The sequence below is a fragment of the Cupressus sempervirens genome, chromosome 5 (assembly GCF_028749045.1).
Source record: "Cupressus sempervirens isolate cs-2001-9-10 chromosome 5, ASM2874904v1, whole genome shotgun sequence".
NCBI classification, from domain to species: Eukaryota; Viridiplantae; Streptophyta; class Pinopsida; order Cupressales; family Cupressaceae; genus Cupressus; species Cupressus sempervirens.
The window spans coordinates 369,085,346-369,100,770 of NC_143122.1; the positions used below are offsets into that span (position 1 = coordinate 369,085,346).

At 32.7% G+C, this 15,425-nt stretch overlaps 1 pseudogene; it reads right to left on the reverse strand.

Moving 5' to 3' along the window:
- Positions 1-244: 244 nt before the first annotated feature.
- LOC149556277 (26S proteasome non-ATPase regulatory subunit 1 homolog A-like) lies at positions 245-6,369 on the reverse strand (annotated as a pseudogene).
- Between the last annotated feature and the right edge of the window lie 9,056 nt (positions 6,370-15,425).

The window sequence follows — 15,425 nt, forward strand, 5'->3', positions numbered from 1 at the left end:
TACTGAAATGACCAAGACAATTTTTTTTTAAAAAATAATCAAGAAATTGTTTAGAGATTTATAAGAATTTTCTCTAAAAATACACAATTCATTGAAATTTCAAATAGTGGGCTCACTCATTTGCAAATAAGGATTGACATACCTATTAGGCTTGAGACATGCACACCAGTAGCAACTAAGACCTCTTTTATCTTAGCCTCAATATTGTGAAGATTTGCTGCAAGACTTTGGACCCTTCACATTCCTAGGTGCATTTACCCTCATCCATAACAGTTTTTTGATAAGCATCTTTCTTTGTTCTGGCTTTAGCCTTTGCTAATGTACACAGAATAGCAGTAGGAAATTTTGCAGTTGAATTTTTTGTTTGAGGTGTTATGGGACAAGGATATTTAAATAGTGAGGGCTTATCTTTTAATAAAAATTCAAACTTTGGGACCTTCAAGTCATAGTTGAGCCCAATGAAAGCAGAAGGAGCAAAAGAGAGACTCAAGAAATATATGAGGGGATACCAATACCAAAATTGGCTAAATATAGCCATACCAACAACAATGGTAATTCTATCATGCTTTGTCCTAGAAAGCAACTTAATGGTCACATTTTGAACACCTGCATCTAAAATACCTGATGCCAAAATTGCACCCATCTTGCTCATGGTATCTTCATGCTTGTGAAAAATAATTATCTTCTCAAGTTGGTGCCTGATATTTTATAAATGAAAAATAACCAAGTTAATTAAAAGGAATCCTGGAATCAAAATGCCAAAAAGAATGTATGGTTGGAAGAGACCCTTATTGCAACAAAAGATCCCAATAGAAAACAAGTTGAAATCCTACATTTTATAAAATGTTCTTGAGATGGAGAATCTTCATTTGGTGTTCACATTTTTCTAGTTCCAAAACATCAAATAACTTCAAAAAATTAAATTTATGAAATCACACCTAAAGCTACCAACACGAGGCTCACATCCTTCATTTGTTTGCATAAGAACCATAGCCATGGCTATAAGAGCACCTTGACGAACAAAGTCTACATCATCTAATGTTAACGACTCCAACATAGAAATAACCTCACTTAAAGTTGTACCTACACAAGAGATACCTACAACCAAAGCCGCTTCATATCTAACATGTGGATTTTATGATGTGGACAACATAGATACTATTCTTGAAGTCTGTAAAAATTGCCTTTAAATTTTGTGCTATTGTAAAGAATCATGATAATAACAAAAAAGTTTTAAAATATTCACTTATGGTGAACTACCTTTGGCCAAATTTAAGTTATAGTAAAAATATATAGTTGTACAATTATACCAAAGATACAAACATGCTTAGGCTCAGAGTATAGAACAAATCCAAGTGCCATCACCACAGTTCTTCTCACATCATCACTAACATCTGAGACAACAAAGTGCAATAGATGATGAATGGCTTTGTTATTTTTTGTGTCTCTCTATGCTAGAGCCAAAGCATACATTCCACCATAACATAGAATTGGATCCTAATCCCTAGTCATTTGCTCTATAAGGGTATCAAATTCTTCTTCCCTTCCATAGACAGTTGGTGGCTTTCTAAGGGCCAGGCCTTGGTTCATGTTCACAAATTAAAAATATACTCCCAGAATCTAAAATGTAAAATTTTGAATAACTCCTCTAATGTTGTGTTTGAAATTAATGCTAATTTAATAAAGATTAAGAACCAATGGTACCTTATAATCTTCTAATGTTGAGTATCATGTGCATATGCAAGCATTTCACTTGCCTTTTCACTTGAAGTACCAACCATAAGTAATCCCCTACTAATACCTATAGCCTCTCAAGCGACTGCACTATCATAATAAAGAACATTCTTGATATAATAGTAAATCTCTTCATCGACAGTTTCAAAAGTAGCCAATCCCAACCCCAAACATTCACCATGCTGAATCACCTTTAAAAAACACCAAATATCTGGTATAATTAGCTTGAAAGTATTATGTCTTATGTTGAGCAATTTTTTAAATAACTTAGAAAGTTGGACGTGTTTTGGAATTAGTTAAAACTTGAGAAGACTCACTTCAAAAATAGTACTACACAGGCTTTCGCGAAGAAACTATTTGTTCCTTTGCCATGGTTGGCATGAATAAGCCCTAAAGCGTATAGAGCCCCACCCTCAGAATATGGGCTTCCACGACTAGTTGAACCATTTTGAGAAAGATATGGAGCCATCAAAGATCGACCTTGTTGAAGGTGACCCTGGTGAATTACCCCCAAACTAGCAATAGTGTTGAACTTTACCCAATTTGTTGCCCTGCTGAGCCATTCCTAGCAAAAAAAGGTAAAAATTTAGTTGCATGCATTCAAAAAAATCCTATGAGTTAGCCAAATTAACAAGGAAAAGAAAGACACATCACCAGATTTTCTCTCAAAAATGTGTCTACAGTGGTTCTAGCGTGCATCAGTGCATTGGCATATATAGTGGCACTATGGCATACCCTATTTTGTATTTCAACAGATTGCTTTATTCTCTTTAGAATCAGGAGATCTAACCTACAGCATCCATTCATTCCTTTGATTGTATAATTTGAGCTATTTGGTAAGTGATAATTAAGTGATTATTGAATAGATGACTGATGTTGTAATGAATGTTGGTTTGCTAATATTGATTGAATGAATGCTGGTTTAAAGAATAATTTGTTGGTTGCCTATTTTCTTTATTCAATAATTTACTTTTGTGGATTAACATAATCAAGAGTGATGACTGATAAGCAATCCTTGGATGTTTGGAAAGATTTCTCCTTTATTGGTGAAAGGGTCACCAAATCTCATAAGAATTGAGTCACTACCTTCTATTGCTGCCATTGAGAACAATAAATTATTTTCTAAATGTATCTCCCTTAGATGTCCTCAAGTGTAACCATTAAAATGACTTGATTTTCTATGAGCAAACAGTAACTATAATTCTAATTCATCTGATATCTCTAATCTTTTAAATGAAAAAAATGCCCATCATAAAGAACATGTTATCTAACTAATGTCTGGCTTTTTTTGACTTCATTCAACAACATTCCCTAGTCCAACCAAGGTTTCCATGAGATCTAAGATTTTATTTGGAGCACTTTCAACATGTATAAACTGATGGTAAGGATGGGTTCATACTTGATTGCATAGTTTCTTCACAAATAGGGCTACTAAAAGAGCCCCAATTAGGCCTCCTTCTAGATTTGTAGGACTTATAACTCCTTTCCCTCAAAGATTCAACTCGCCTGCTCTAAAGAACATTTTCTACATTAGACCTATTTCTTTTGCATTTTATTTCTAAACCCTTGTTAGGATTAGCTGAAGATCCTACATTGCAAAATTATTCATTATTTGAAAGAAAGTTGATAGATCCAATTAAAATAGTATAAGTCCCTTTGTGGGTTACCAACAAGATGAAATTATTCATGGAGTTACATCTAATATAAAATTACTAGTTTTCTATGTAAACCTTGGGGTTTTCCTAGTTGATCATACATGATAAATTATTTAGCATCTCTAAGGTTTCCTTGTTCTAGAGAAGATTGAATGCTTGGTGTTTTATTCTACATTTGCTAAGATTCTCACAAAACACCCATCAATAGGATCCTAAGAAATTGGTGTGCCTCAAGTGAGCTCCCAAGTCCGTCCTAGGCATGAGCAATGTAATATTTAAGTGCCTCTATAGTTGGTGGTTGCTGATTTTGGATAATGGTTTGCTTGCTTAGTTTAGTTGAAGAATATTTGGTTAAGTTAGAGTGTTAATGTAGAAAAATAATGTTAAATTGATGTCAAATAACCAAATATTTAGGATTTATATTTCAAAAAGAAAGCACATGCCAAACATGTGTTTAGTTTTAGATGAGTTAATATTGGATAGGTGGGAGTAGGCCGTTGATCTTTTGGTAGGACTCTATCATTCATTTTGTCCTTAAAAAGTAAATCACTATTTAGGATAGAAAGAGTGAATAAGATTATTCAAAAATGTGTTTTAATCTATGTTTGACTTCTTGCATAATATTCTATTTTTTTCGATCCCAATGGTTTTTGCTAGCTTTATCTAAAATCTATGTAAGCTTTTAAAAGGGAAAAAAATAGCTTCATAAGTTTGTGCGCACACAACACAATCATTGCACCCATCTTAGCTACTACTTTTGTGTGAATACTTGAACCTTGTGTTCATTAACTCCAATCACAATCAATTTCATTACACTTAATCAACATCAAAATCTATCTGTGAGACTGCATTTGTTTGGCCATTCTTTCCAATAATATGCATGTGCCCCAATGGCATCTTCCACAAAACAGATATTTGTATCCATTTTTGACATTTCATCAAACAATTGAATATTCCCAATCTATGCTAGCAAGGTCTTCAATTGCATTGTTCCTCATAAGTTCTTGTGATTCTTCCCTTCCTAAGTTTCTCCTATTTCATTCCTATAGTGACCACAAATACTTTTGATTTTTACTCAAATGATTCTAATGTAAAATCATGCCATTACCTTTGTTGTACATAGCTTTACTAGGTTAAGTGAGAACCATTTCCTCTTAGCTCTACATACCAATTTTAGTTCTATTATTTTTTATAGAAATCATCATTCTTACTTTTATAATCCCATAAATGTGGAATTCCAGTGCCACAGTGGTTTTGCTTCAAATTTGTACATAAGTGCATTTTCATCTAAGAAATTATAAACCTCAAACTACAAGTGTTGTGAATTTCATACACATGCATCATTTAGAGCATAACGAAAATTATATTTTTAATTCTATTGATATAAATTATAATAATTTATTTTCGGGACAAAAATAAATTAGATAAATAAAATTAAATTAAAAAAATAGTGTGATTTCATAAACATGTTAGCTCTCCCAATTTCCAATTTCTATAAAGCAACATGAGACATCTCGAACCTCGAATGAAGAATAAAGCTAATTTGCATATATCAATTCACATAGAAAATGAGGAAAATGGATTTTATTTCCCCAGTGGAAGACCTACAATAACAGAAGATACACTCAATTCAACTAAAGAGCGACAAAAAGGGAATGGAAAAAACCTACCAACAGATGCTCTCCTCATTGTCCCCAAGAAAGGAACTGATTGTAAGCTAGCTTTCACATTTTTTGTTGACCAAGCACCTTCCCATTTCCTTTAAGTATCTCACTTCACTTTCTTTTCCTTCCAGGGATGAATAGCCTTCCTGAAAAAAAGTTGAGTCTCATGATGAGTCCATGGAGTAAAATGGAACTTTACTAAAAGCAACCCATTAGTATCTATATGCATCTAAATTTATCAAATCAATAGAATATTTCAGTTTCCAAGAACTTCAAAAAAAATTGTTATGGTGAAAGCATATATGTACAAGTTACTTCACGTAGCATCAGCAATAATCTCCACAAGAACACTTTCCTTAATTGAAATGATGGAACCGGTTTGCATCTCTCACAACAATTTCTCTTGCCATAACTTTGGAGATAAACTTGGTTGCAGTGTGGCAATCAGCACATACTCGAAGGTTCTTGACAATTCTAATGGTTATTTCAAGGGAAGTGTTTAACAACCCAAATGCAATTGCTATCTTCTCACTATGGTAGAAAAGGAATGCTTCTTTTTTCTCCTCCTCCACATCATTCAGTACTTGTCTTGAATCTAGAAAATACCCTGTTGCCTTCATCTCCCAAGACAAATTTTGTAGTGTTTCATAGATCTTCTATGTTTGTGGATGAGATTTATCTCCTACACAAAAAACATGCATCATTTTATGGACTTCAATCCAATTGCATCCAAGTATCTTTTTAGTTGTTTTATCTTTCATCAATGTCCTTACTTTCTGAGCATCACCCCACCTGCCCACTTTAGAATAGATGTTTGATAAAAGAACATAAGGCACAAAATTTTTAGGATCAAGGTCAAGAAGGAGAGTTGATGCAAATTCCTTGCACCCTATAATTTTATGCAATCTACAAGCACTAAGCAAACATATCCACACAACCATAGAAGGTTTAGTTGGCATTTTGATGATAAAGTTCAAAGCTTCCTCAAGATAGCTAGCACGACCAAGAAGGTCAACCATGCATACATAATGATCCATAGTAGGTGTCATGTCATAAAGTTCATTCATGCTACTGAGGTATTTATAGCCCTTGTCCACTAACCCTCCATGGATGCATGCAAATAAAACACAAACTAAGCTTACATGATCAGGATATGTTCTAGAGTGTTTCATCAGGTCAAAAAATTTAAGAGTATCCTTACAAAATCCATGCATTGCATTTCCTATTAACATTGCATTCCATGCGATCGCATCTCGTTGAGGTATTTTTTCAAACAATTCATGTGCCTTTTGTATACGTCCACATTTTGCATACATGACTACTAAGGCACTTACAATTACATACATGACATCAACATCAATAGTGGGGTTATGTGTGTTAAGCAAAACATCAACTATCTCCTCTAATCATCCCTCTCTACACAATACTCCCACATTAAAATTGAGATTAGAAATGGTTGGCATTGTATGATTATACTTGAAGCGTGTGTCATTTATTTTAATCCCTCTTCTACCATAGTTATAACCAAACACTATCACTGTCTTCATACTCTTATGAGTTCTAGAGCCCTTCATTTATTTCTAGAAACTAGGTCTCATACTGATACTTGACTTGCTAGAAGAAAAATCTAGCTACTCTAGCAAACTCCTGTGCTGCCTTGGCAAAGGATTCCATTTATGTCAAACTTATCTTAAGTATTATCTACCATGTTATACAATTGATGATTCATTTTACCACTTCATTTCTTCTCGGATGCAGCACATTAAACTTTTGATTTTTCTCCTGAAAACTGAAGTTGTTGCTTTAATCAAAATTTATTGAAGTTGCTTACCTATATTTTTTAACTTTTGGATGTAAGAGATTGTATTACAATTCAAATGATCTACTATTCTATGCAATTTATAGAATGACAATTCCAATGATATCATCCATGATTCTGAACTTCTTCTACTCCAATAAACCAATGCACTCAGGGATTACGAGAGAGTCAAATTTCTCCACAAATTATTGGATGTGCCAATGAAACCCCAACAAAATTGCCTGCGTGAATGAAGCCAAACAAAACTGCCCATGCTCATACAAAGCTTTACACATTATAAACCCCCCCTTTTTTTTTTATAACATAATGTAAATTTCAAGTTGGTCAAAATTTTGACTAACTTTGGGAAAACTTAAGTTGGTTGAAATTTTGACCAAATCGGGCATATAATTGTTATTTTCAACCAATGCGGGAATGAAAACTTAAAAAAAGGAATTCATAGCTTTGGTCAAAAATTTTAGTAGAAAAACAAGTGCAAATGTACTGGTGTAAAGATCAATATGTATAAAAAGGAGGTGACAAAATTGAACAAGGAAAAAAAATTTGCATGGAAAAGTTTGATGAAGCTACATCTAGGAGGTCTTGGGGACCATGCACAATCTACTATGACTACTAAGCATGTTGATCCTACTGGAGCCCTAACTATTGATGATCTAAAAAAGAAGAAAAAATACAATTAGACAATGTTGGATATTGCCTCTACCCTAAGCTACTTAGAGCTTGATGATATCAAATAATGTGACACTACAAAGAAAATGTGGGATTCTATTGAGACAATCTATGGAGGAGATAAGAATGTTTTGAGAGCTAAAGCTAAAAGTCTAAGGGGAAAGTTTAATGTCATGAGAATGCAAGAAGGTGAGAACATTGTCCAATATTAGATAAGAATCAAAGATGTTGTGAATGCTATTGGAGGAGCTAATGGTATCATTGAATATGAGACTATAATTGGCAAACTACTGAGAAAACTACTACCTATCTATTCTATCAGCTTTTCTACCATAAAAGAACTAAGGTGTGTACCTGGCAGCAATCTAACCCTTGAAGGATTGATAGGTAGAATCAATGCCTTTGAACTCTCTAAATTTGATAATTTCAAAACTGAAAATGTTGAATCTTCTTTCAAAGATAAACTATCATTAAAAGAACCTACAGAGAAAAAGAAAAAGGTCAAACATGTTTCTAGTGACAATGATACAAATGAGGAGGATGTAGAACAACTTGAAGCATTGTTGGTGAGGAGATTTCATAGAGGCAAATATAAGTGGAGACAAATGCATAAGTAAAAGAGATGAGGACTAAAAATATTATAAAGATAAAGGAAAGAAGTCTTGCTACATTGTTGAAGAGGAAACTAAAGATAATCTGATGACCATGATGATGAAGTTCTGTATGTTGCTATGAAGGATGATTCTAATGAGGATGATTCAATTGCACTGGTATCTTATGTGAACAAGACTGAAAGATGGATCATTGATAGTAGATGTTCACATCACATGACTAGAGATAAAAGTAAGTTCATTACCCCTGATTCTAACAATGGTAATAGTGTAAAATTTGGTAATGATGCACCCTGTCTAATCAAAGGTAAAGGATCAATCAAATTGAAATAAAAGATCATGTGTGACAATGCTTATTATGTAGAAGGACTTAACTATAACTTGTTGAGTTTTTCATAATTGAATAGTTTAGGTTGCAAAGTTGAATTTGAGAACAAGAAAGAAAATATCTATGGCATTGATGGGAAACTAATTTGAAAAGGTGATCACACTAGAGGTAATCTATTTTATCTTAATATGAATTTGATGATTTGTGGATATGACACAAGAGGTTATATCATGTTAACTTTGATAACTTAGTCAGTATCAATAACATGAAAAGAGTTAGATGTTTGCCTAAATTGAAGAAACCTGATAATATGATTTGCAAACAATGTCAATTAAGCAAGATGACAAAATATAGTTTTTAAAATAAGACCCACTCCTCTAAAGAAATTATGGAATTAGTTTATACAGATTTGTGTGGACCAATTGATGTGAAAAGCTACAAAGATGACAAGTACATTATCCTATTTGTTGATGATTATTCTAAGATGATGACAATTATGTTTCTGAAATAAAAATTAGATGCTTTCCAATTGTTTAAGTGGTACTTAGCTAGAGTTGAAAAGGAGACTGGAAAAAGCTTGAAATGTCTTAGTTTTGATAGAGGTGGAAAATTTACATCAAATAAGTTGAGATATTCTATAATGATAAAGAATCAAGAGATAGACTTTTGTACCTAGGACCCCTCCACAAAATGGGATTGCTGAAAGGAGGAATAGATTTGTAATGGGTTGTGCTAGAACATTCATGATGGGGAAGAATGCTTCTTTGAAATACTAGAGAGAAGTTGTAAGTACAACTATCTATACCTTGAACCAAGTACAATTCAAGAAAGGTACTCATTCAACACCTTTTGAATTATGGTATGGATACTCACCCAATGTAAATATTTTAAGGTATTTGGAAGAAAGTGATATATTCTTAAAGACATCATGAATGGTAAATTTGATGCTAAAAGTGAAGAAGGTATATTCCTAAGCTATTCCACAAGAAGTAAATCTTATAAGTGTTTAAATACTAACACTAAAAAAGTTGTGGAAAGTGCAAATGTGAAGTTTGATGAATATACAGAGGTACATGAAATTGAAACTATGAAAAAATCTAAAGAATACAAGTCTATTATATACTTTTATGAAGGTATTTATGTTGATGAAGGTGTTGTAAACTAAGTTGTAAACAAACAACAACAACAATTAGTGATTTTTGAGTCATATACAATGAATGTCAAGTTACATTCAGGAATTGAGTTACATTCAATAGCTGAGTCAAAGATAGAAGTTGAGGTACATTCTAATTTTGAGATAAGTGTAAATGTAAGGAATGTCGATTTACCTAATAGAGAAGTACATAGTGATTATGAAGTTGATAGACCCATTGAAAAAAGAAGAGCATAACCAAGATTGTCAAAGTATGTCAAAAGACATCACCCTGCTAAAAAAATTATTGAAGATAAAGAATCTAGACCAATGACAATAAATAGGCTAAAGAATGGCACATGTTTGTTGAGGATGCATGAGCCTAAGTTAGTAAAAGATGCATTAGATAATAAAGATTTGAGAAAAAACATGAAAGAAGGGATCAATGAGATTGAGAAGAACAAGATATGGACTCTAATACCCAGATCAAAGAACAAAAATGTGATTAGAGCCAAATGGGTGTACGGAAACAAGTTAGATGAGAATGGTGAAGTCACAAGGAATAAGGCAAGATTAGTTTGCAAGATTTATGCATAAGAAGAAGGAATTGACTATGAAGAAACATTTTCTGTAGTTGCAAGATTAGGAGAAAGAACTCTGCTTTCTTACTTTTCATAAAAAGGTTTCAAAGTTTATCAAATGGATGTGAAATCAACATTTCTAAATGGTATACTAGAAGAGGAGGTTTACATAGAACATCCTAAAGGATTTGCTGATCCAAAACAACAAGAACATGGTATGTAGACTACACAAAGCTTTATATGGCTTAAAGAAAGCCTCAAGAGCATGGTATGAAAGGCTTCACAATTATCTTATGAAGATTGGTTTTGAGAAGACTGATGATAACAACAATCTATACTTAAAGATAGAAGGAGGTAAAGGTATTTTAGTAGTTGAAATTTATGTTGATGATATCATATTTAGAGGTCAAAATGTACTACATAAGGCATTTGCAAATGAAATGAAGAAATAATTTGAGATGTCCATGTTTGGAGAGATCAAGCTATTTTTTGGTTTGCAAGTATATTAGATGAAATATGGTATATACATCAACTAGTCTAAGTATGTAAAGGAAATATTGAAAACTTTTTGTTTAGAGGATTCAAAATGAGATAGCATTCTAATGGTAATAGAATATAAACTTTCAAAGACTAATGGTTCTTCTGAAGTGAAACAAACATTGTATAGTTCTATGATTGGCAAGTTGCAATATGTAGTACATAGAAGACCTAACATTGCATTAGTTATTGGGATTGTTGCAAGATTTTTTGCAAATCCTAAGGAGAATCATTTGATGGTTGTTAAGAGAATTATGAGATATTTGAAAGCAATATAAGATTATGGTCTACACTAAAAGAAAATTGATAGATTTGAGTTAAGAGCCTATACAGATGTTGATTGGTATGGAAACATTGATGACAGAAAGAGCACAAGTGGTGGAGCATTTTTCTTAAGAAAGAGGTTGGTCACTTGGACCAGCAAGAAACAAAATTGTATATCTCAATCTACTATTGAAACTAAATATGTGGTTGGTGTAGTAAATAATACAAATGTGGTATGGACCAAATAGCCACTCAAAGGCATGAAGGAGAAAATTACTAAACCTATGGTACTTTATTGTGATAATATAAGTGTTATAAACATATCAAAGAACCATATTATGCACACAAAGAAAAAACACATTGTAATCAAGTATCATTATTTGAAATAGTTGGTTCAAGACAAAGAAGTGAGAACAGAATATGTGAATACAAAAGAACAAATAGCTTATACATTCACAAAAGCTTTACTTAAGGATGCACATAAATATATTAGAGGTAAATTAGGGGTGATACCCCTATCCATAGCTACTTAAGAGGCATGAGTAGTGCTCTATATCAATTGAGCTAAATGTTGTATCTTACAACTTGATGCAATCAATCTTACTTTACAAGTTGCCTAAAGTAATCAAGGGGCTGATTTAGAAGATTTACAGAACTTGAATTTATTATATCTACATGAAAAGATGACAACTCTTTGGCATTTTTGTCAAAGAGGGAGATATAGAAAAGAAGATATAACCTAAGGAGGGAGATATAAGAGAGATGCATTGAAGGAGATTGACAAAGCTCACATTACCCTATATAGAGGAACGACTAATATTGATAGAGGGAGAAATTTCAAAGATATTATTTTCTTTTTGGTATTGTTGTTGGTATTGGTTTGCCATCAATGCCAAAGAGGGAGATTCTTTTAAAGTGAAGAACTTGTAATGGAACAATCTTTATTTTGTCAATGTTGTACATCCTACTACTTTTTGGTGAGGCAATTTCTTTTTTGGTCAAAATGCTATCATATGGTTGGTAGATGAGGAGGATTTAAAAAGAGGAGATAACAAGAGAACTTAGAGAAAGGTTGAGTTATTTGGTGAATAAAAGGAGCACTAAGACCAAGAAAGACATTGATAATATGGTCTATTTTTATCTACTTAAAGTTTGAAATTAAAGATTACTCAATAAAAGACTAGACGAAGATCAATTAAGAAAAGTGTCTACCAAGCCTTACCGAGAAATTAGTGCAAGCCAAGCAAAAAATAGTAGAAGTCGACTGAAACTCAATAGATGTTGAGAAAAGAAGAAAAATAGAGCAAGCTAAATGAATTTTTGTATATGTCAAGTAAAGTTTAGCTAGTGCTAAGCATCATCAAACTTTATTATTTGTTGAGTGAACTAGTGTTGGTTGAGTGACAAAACAATATAGATGTTGAGTGCCAGAAAATACTATTAAATTGAAGATTTGATGAATCTGAGCTGACTAATTTGATTTCTTGAATTATGTGAAGCATGTGGAAGATAAGTATGACAAGTTGGTGGCACATAACTCAACGTAAGTTATTTTGAGGAAAATACAAGAAAGATTGTAGAGGAAGTTTCTAGAAGAACTCAAATGAAAAAGTGGGTAGATTCATTGAATCCTACCTAACCCTAAAATGGATGATTGTGGTTAAGTAAAAAAAGATCTAAGTTCTCTATTTATAGATATAGTTGGCTAGAAGCAAAGGTTGTCATTTGTGAGAATATAAGGAAAACAAGTAGTCTAGGGTATTGCTTCATCTAGTGGTTGAATAGGAGAGACTGCACTTGACATACAAAGAAAGAAGGCTTAAGGGGATGAATTCTTGAAGGGTGAACAAGTTATTAGAGCTAAAGAGTATGAATACCAAGAAAAATGGAGGACTGAAATAGAGATCTATAATCTACAAGTGAGTTGTAAGTTTTTATCAGATCAAGTCCTACTGTTACTTTCTATCAACTATACCAGTGAATAAAACCCTTTTGATTAAGGTTGACCTAACAATCATTTGTAAATCATTTATCGAGGTGATATTCTAATAGAATTTTCTAAAGTCCTCTAACAAAGCTCACTCCTAATAGGGTGATTGAAATCCTTTAACCAGGTCACATTTAATAGTTTGTATTGTAACCTTTAATAAGGTTGGCCTTTCACAGGACATCACTTCAAAAGAGTGAGAATTGGTAGCATGTTATTGGTGGTTTTCCTTGATTTGGGTTTCCACATAAAATCCTTGTGTCAAATTATGTGAATATGTTTATGGCATTTCATGTTTACATTTTTGTAAAGTTATTTTGACCTAGGACAGTAACCTACTAAGTTAAAGTATTGTATGATCTAATGGATGCATGCATGTTAAGATTTTATGGATATGGATCTGATTAGCACTGAAAATTTTTATTTGTACATATGGACTTTGGATAATTGATTCACCCCCATCTCAATTATTCTAAAGAATTCCAACAATAATATCTTATTCAGAGGACATGATAACTTATGTAAATCATTCTCTAAGTAAATGAGGAAAGAAATTGAAGTGTCTGTGGTTGGAGATATCAATTATTTTGTGGGTCTACAAGTTAATCAGATGAAGGATGGGATATTCACCACTCAATCAAATTACATTAGGGAAACATTAAAAATTTTGGAATGGAAGATTCCAAACCAATTGGAACACCTATGTCTACTAAACATAATATCTCAAATAATGATTATTCAAAGGAGGTAAATCAAACTACTTATAGACCAATAATTGGTAAACTTTAGTATGTGGTTCACACAAGACATGATATTGCATTGGCAGTTGGCATAGTTGCAAGATTTTGTGCTAATCCTAGAGAAAATTAAATGATGGTAGTCAAAAGAATTTTGAGATATCTAAAAGGAACTAAAGACTATGGGTTATGGTACAAGAAAGGAGGAAATCTTGGGTTAAGAGCTTTTACTGATGCAGATTGGGTAGAAAGCATTGATGATAGAAAAAGTACTAGTGGGGAGAATTCTATCTTGGAAACAAGCTAGTGTCTTGGACAAGCAAGAAATAGAATTGTATTTCTTAATCCACAACAAAAGCATAATATGTTGCTACAATAGTTAATTGTTGCAACATAATGTGGATCAAGTAGTTGATGTCAAGAATGAAGGAATAAATCAAGGAACCAATGGTTATCTATTGTGATAACACAAGTGTAATCAATATATCAAAAAATCCAGTGATGCACTCAAAGACAAAACACATTGCAATAAAATATCATTTCCTAAGGGAATTTTTTCAAAACAAAGAGGTGAGATTGGAATATGTGAACACCAAGGAGAAGATACTAGATATATTTACCAAAGTTTTACCTAAGGATGAATTCATGTATCTAAGACGTAAACTAAGGGTTATTCCCCTCTCTGATGCTCACCAACCAAGTTCTACTGAAGATCAATCAATTTGATGCAATGTCACACTTTGAGTGTTAAACGTAGAGCATATTGTATATGAATCAATACGTAAGGTACATTATAATTTTAGATGAATGTTTCTTTTGGTAATTGATATCTAAGAGGGAGATTTTAGTGTCAACATGGAAAATGACATGGAAGATTGTGAAAAGTTTAGTATTAATAAGATTGAGCGAAAGTATTTATGGTGGAGTGTATAGCTAAGAGGAAGACAATGAGAGAAGAGCAATGACATGAAAGCAATACAGACAAATCCTAGCATAATCTCAGAGGGAGCTAGTATGGATGAGGATCATAATGAAATTAAGGGTATTATACAACTGCTTATACTTTTGCCACTTTATGTTGAGATGATGTGTTTCCATAAATGCCAAAGAGGGAGTTTTTTGGAAACAATTATCCAATTGTATATTTTTGTTGATTTTTACACACATGTCAGTATTAATTGAGAAATATGGAGTTTGTAGTATTAACCTTGTATATCTTAGTATTAAAAACTAGTTGGGTAATGAAGACTTTCCAATATTAATCAAGAACTTGGTTAATGAAAGGATTCCTACTTGCACTATTGACTAAGTGGTCAGGCATCAAAGGAGTTCAATATTGACTGAGTGGTTAGGCAATGAAGAATTCATAGTGTCAATTGAGTGTTTAATTCCATTGTTGACCAAGTAACAATGGATTGAAATTGCAAAATGTTTTATTATTTGAGGAAGATTGTTTGGATGTTTATTGATGTTTTAAAATGGGTTTCAGGATGATTTTTCCTAGCTTATGATGTATAAGAAAGGCCAAGTTGTGAGGGTAAAGTGTATCATTTTAGAATATGAAAAGAATGGATATGTGAGTGAAGGAAAAAGGCAGAGTAGGAAAGTATGAAAGATAAGCTACAAAAGAAACATCTAATTAAGAAGGATCCAGAGGTTAAGCTAGAAAATAGATTTGAATCGGTAAAGGAAGTTGCCTCATAAATT